The sequence below is a fragment of the Tenrec ecaudatus genome, chromosome 6, assembly GCF_050624435.1.
Source record: "Tenrec ecaudatus isolate mTenEca1 chromosome 6, mTenEca1.hap1, whole genome shotgun sequence".
NCBI lineage: Eukaryota > Metazoa > Chordata > Mammalia > Afrosoricida > Tenrecidae > Tenrec > Tenrec ecaudatus.
In genome coordinates, this window is record NC_134535.1 from 59948530 (window position 1) to 59954529 (window position 6000).

Genomic DNA, 6000 nt, shown 5'->3' on the forward strand with positions numbered 1-6000 from the left:
TCTTGCCATCTGAAGCAGGGAACTGGCTAAGGCATCTGCACACTGGTCTGACCATCAGAGAGCAAGAGACCCGAGAACTAGAAAAGCCAGGCTCACTAAGCCATTTATCTCTCCGACCTTCAATTATTCCCACATGTGTTTATCAGCCAGGTTGGCCTAATAAACCTTAACCATCACATTGAGTGTTTGGTTTTACTCTTTCTTTTCCCGTTTCTTTTTTTTATTTTTATTTTTTAAACATTTTATTAGGGGCTCATACAACTCTTATCACAATCCATACATGTACATACATCAATTGTATAAAGCACATCCGCACATTCTTTGCCTAATCACTCTCAAAGCATTTGCTCTCCACTTAAGCCCTCTGCATCAGGTCCTCTTTTTTTTCCCCCCTCCCTCCCCGCTCTTAAAATGTATTGTCTTATTGAGTTTCTCAACTGCCATGTAATACAGCTTATTGAATATCCTCACTCTACAGAGGAGTTGGGGCACAGAAAAGACCTTAGAGTTAGCCACAAATCTAACATAAGAAAAAATAGTGAATGCACATTGTGCACTATCTGACTGCCAGACACCTTATGCTTATCATTTAATTTAAGCTCTTCATGCACCCTTTTATTATTTATTTATTTTACTTTTTTCTGTTCATTAAAAGATCATTTTTACGGGGGGCTCTTACAGCTCTTGTAGCAATCCATACATCAATTGTATCAAGCATATTTGTACATATGTTGCCATCATTATTTTCTAAACATTTGCTTTCTATTTGAGCCTTGGTGTCAACTCCTCTTTTTGTCCCTCCCTCCCCCCTCCCACCCTTGTGAGTCCTTGACAAATGATAAATTATTATGATTTTCATATGTTACACCACCCACTGTCTCCCTTCCCCCATGGTTTCTGTTGTTCATCCGTCTGAGGGTGGGGTGGGGTGGTTATATGTGATCGTTGCAATTGGTTCTCTCTTCCTCCTCCATCTCTCCACCTTCCCTCTCCCCTCCTGGTATCACTACTCCCATTCCTGTTCCTGGATTCCGTGTGTCATGAACTCTTATCTCTGATCTGTACCTGTGCACATGCTTGGTCTGGTCTGCAGTGAAAGGGTGTGGGGTGAGGAAGCCTCAAGGAACCAGAGGGGATATTGTGTGTTTCATCTGTGCTATTTTGCATCCTGATTGACTTATCCCTTCCTTATGACCCATCTGTGGGGGATGTCCATTGTCTACAGATGAATTTTGGGTCTCTGCTCTGACCGCCCCCTTGTTCTCAATAAAATATGTTTGTTTGTTTGGGGGGCTTCTGATGCCTGTTGCCTGATCCCATCAACACCTCATGATTGCACAGGCTGGTGTCCTTCTTCCATGTGGGCTTGTTGCTTCCCTGCGCGATGGCTGCTTATTTAACTCAAGGCTTTAAGATCCCAAAATGCTACATCTTTTGATAACCAGGCACCATCTACTTTCTTCTTCACATTTGCTTATGCACCCATTTTATCTTCAGCATCATCAAATTCCAGGTTGTTAGAACAAAGTGTTCTTGAGTTAAGGCAGGGTTTGAGCAGAGATCCAAAATCTGTCCACTATCTCAGTGTACATATAAATATATGTACATAGATCAATATCTCTATTTTTGTGAATTAATATATTTAAATATGTACACACCTATGTTTATATCTTTATCCATAACGTTGCTTGCTAGATCTTTCCTGTTTCCTTTTACCTTCCTCTGCCCCCCCCCACATTATGTCCACCCTTCTTCTGCCTCTTAGTAATTCCTCTCAGCTAGATTGCTGCTGCCCCAGCACCCCCAGGATCTCTATGTCCTCCTCATTGCTGATTTTAATTCCCTAGTTGTTCCCCTGTCTATGTGTTGCAATCAAGGTATGGTGCGCCGTGGTGGGATCTGCATGCCCACTCCCAATGCTGTGGAGACATACCCAATACTCTCCCCCTGGGGTATTCATGCACCCTTTTAATTAGCCCTAATTTGATGCTAAAAGAAGCAAAGATTTTTGCTTGAGGCCATACAAGTCCAAAGTCTGGGGCCCCATTCTAATCAATCTGATCTTTTAACTTCTATGCCAGTGAACCTCTAAGTGTGTCCTCGGACCAGCATCGCCTGCAATTGGTGTTTTGTCCACCCTTCCAGGAGATGCTGATGCACACTAAAGTTTGAACACAAGTGCTCTATACAATTAGGCCCTGCCTTTTTAGCTTCTCATTTGTCAGTTCAACTCTTAGGAGAGAAACTCCATCCCAGACCTTGTTTAACAGAGATAAATAGAGCTGAATGGTCATTTTGAGCTCTGAAGTGGGACACTTAACCAGCAACCCAACAAAACCCACTGCCCTCACTCTGCACCAGGGACCGTCAGGGTTTCCGAGGCTGTACATCTTCACCGCAGCAAATAGGCTCATCTTCCTCCTGCTGAGTGGCTGGCAGCTTTGAACCTCTGATCCCATGGTTGGCAATCAAACGCTAGCTCAACAGTGCCACCGGAAAGCCTTCATGAGCACTCAGTAACTGCCAGGGAGGAGCCCTGGTGGCACAATAGTTAAGCACTAACTGCTGATGGAAAGATGGGTGGTTCGAAGACGACAGCCTCCAAATCCCTGTGCGGTGCTTCTACTCGGGCATAGGGCCACTGTGAGTCACAATCAGCTCCATGCTGCCTAACAACAGGGCTTAGCCACTGCCACTGTGCGCCAAGTACCGTCCTCACCGGTTTAACCTACATGGAGCCGCTATTATGCTCATTCTACAGATGACGAAACGGGAACAGAGCGATCCAGGGTCTTAGTACCCTGCGCAAGGTCAGAGCTGACATATGAACATGGACAGTCTCACTCTATACATGTGTCCTCATCATGGTCTGGGAACTTGAGGTCTTCAGCTTCCCATCCAGTATGGCAGACTCACGGTATGGGCGGCCAATCACTTCCCCCCTCCCTGGCCCTGTCTGCCCGTGATTAAAGGCCTGCCAGGCTAATAGCCCTCCTGTTAATGGTTTTCCCAGCATTCTAGACTCACGGTTCAGCACAATCACCTGTTCAACATGTGTTTCCATACGCGGCCTCTGGGGCCCAGGAGTACTCCTCTAGGTAAGGCTCAGGCTGAAAATATAGTTTGAGGACAAAAGAACAGCGTCGTCCCATGGGCAGGACTTGCGTGCCAACTCTGAATGGGAGGCATGAAGAATGAGAAGCATCCGCCAAGAGGAATCCATGAATAAGATTCAAGAAGGGGGCTCCAGAATGGAGCTCCGAATCCAAGAGAAGCCAATGGGCACAGGCTCTAGAGGGAGGCCAGGGAGCACGGAGCCGTAGAGCACTGTGCAGAGCAAGCAAGTCAAAAAAAGCAAGTCATGAGGAGTGAGGAAGAATGAAGGACAAGAATGCCAAGACCTTAAAAGCACGATTGCACCTCCAAACCACAGCCATGCACAAGGAGGGGGAGCTAAAATGCCCATCCGTGCCTTCCACTTGGGAAGGATAGCAGAGATGCAGCTGGTGGAGGTTAAGAGGAAACAGCTGGCACAATCAAATGAGGGAGAGATACAAGGGCAGCAAAGACATCCTTTGGCTTCAACTCTTGTTCATTAGCTCAGTAGCCTAACGTTGATTTCTCCAACCAGAACACAAAGGGCCATTCACCAAGAAGTGGACAGTCTCCCTGGGTTCTCTCCTCACTCCCACCGTACGCTCAGCCCCTTCCCAGAGGTGTGCATATCACCAACTGGGCAGCGTGACACAGAAAAGGACAGATTTCAGAGTAAAACAGTTGATTACAGATTCACTTAAAAGCTGCGTGACTTTGGGAAAGTCGCAGGGACCATTTGCCTCTCCAGTTCAAGCCTCCCGACGAGGATGTCATCCTCTGCTCCTCTGGGCATTGCTGCTTCTACCACCTTAATATCCAAAATAGCCGCCCTCGTCGCTACACAATGTCTTCCTGAAGCCAAGTCCAACCAAACCACCTCCCCTCCACTGGGCCAATCGAGTGACTGTCTAAAATCCAAACCTACCATGTTTCTTCTGAAATGGGCCGGTAACTCCTGAGCAGTCACAAGGTGCAGCCTCGCTTCCTTGGCCACCAGCAAAGCCTGTGCCAGCCTCCGCAGCTGTGGATTCGTGGGGTAAAGCTGCAATGGCTCACCCCACTTGTGGTTCCTAGAATGCACATGGCTCCTTTGTACCTTCTGTTCTTAGAGATCCCTTCTCCCTTCTCCTCTTCAAGTAGCCCTTTCCTCTTTTCTTACACAGTCTGTCGCACAGGGGCACGGAGCACTCTCACAAAGGGTGACAATAAATCACTTTGATTTTATCGACAGGTGATGTTAAATGTAGAATCATAGAGCTACCCTGACAGGAGGGAGCGGTGAAGACCTGTGCTGCATAACTTTCAATTCATTCCTGGACTGCGCCCCACGCTGCTGTTGCTGTGGCCAAGGGCCAGCAAGTCGACTCTGTCTCATGGTGCGCCCAGCGGACGGAGCAGACCTGCGCCTGGGTTTCTCTTGGCTGCAACCTTTCTCCGAGGAGAGCACCAGGTCTCTTCTGCAGAGCCACCGAGTGACTTTCAGTTGACAGCTGAGCACTTAACCAACACGCCACTGAGGCTCCTTGATCAATCTATCAATCTGTCTTGTAAAGCAATTTTCATAACTCTTGTCACATTCATTTTGTGAATTTCACACTTTTTGTAACCCAATGTGTTAGGCTGGGTAAACTAGAGAAACAAATCCAAATATATATATATATATATTTGCTTTATTTATATATATTTGCTTTATATATATTTTTTCTTTATATATATTTGCTTTATATATATGCTTTATAGATATATTTGCTTTATATATATATATGCTCTATATAAAGTAATTATGTCTCAAGAGAGCACTCCACCCCAATCCAAGTCAAGTCAATAAGTCCATATGGGTCCATAAGTCTCTACAGGCTGACGCAGCCGCACACCATGATGCAGAATGCCGGAATATCACAGGGAAGTGGGTGGTGGGTGCAGGATCTTGTGGATCTAAGGTCAGTGGAAGCATGTCATGGCCTCGGCAGCTCTCAGACTCAGTGCCCAGTCCTAGCAGGCAGGAAGGTGAAGGGGAGAGGGACGGGATCCTCCTTGGAGAAAGAAGGCCATACCTCCAAAGAGAAAGCATCAGGCTGAGACCTGGTTGGAAGGCTGGATTCCACCCCTACGCTCTTATACATCTTCAAGTTAACATAAAATTAATATAACTACCCCACCCATTTAATATATATTTTCACTATACCAAGAGATCCCCCAAATGGCAGAGACCAACGTCTCCCTTCACCTCTGAGATCACCCCCACTCTCCCTCCCAAACTCGCTGCCCCTAGCAGTACATCAACAGCTCTGGAGGTGGGTGACACTGCCTGTGGCACGTTACATGGGGAGTGCCCTCGCCGTTCCCTGTCACACTGCTGGCGCCCAGCTCTCCAAAGCACCCAGCCACAAATGTGAGGTGGACTCCGAATTACGGAAATCATCTGCTGTTGCTGTGCCTTTGTGACATCGAGTTGATTCTTACATTTTTAAAAGTATTTTTTTAAAAAATCATTTTATTTTGGGCTCATACAACCCTTATCACGATCCAAACACACATAAATGGTGTCAAGCACATTTGTACATTTGTTGCCCTCATCATTCTCGAAACATTTGCTTTCCACTTAGGCCCCTGGCATCAGCTCCACATTTTTCCTCCCTCCCCACTACCCCCTCCCTCATGAACCCTTGATAATTTATACATTATTATTTTGTCATGTCTTACACTGTCCGACGTCTCCCTTCACCGACTTTTCTGTTGTCTGTCCCTCAGGGAGGAGGTTATATGTAGATCCTTGTAATTGGTTCCCCCTTTCCAACCCACCTTTCTTCAACCCTCCCAGTATCTCCACTCTCACCACTAGTCCTAAGGGGATCATCTGTCCCGGAGTCCCTGTGTTTCCAGTTCCTATCTGTACCAGTGTAC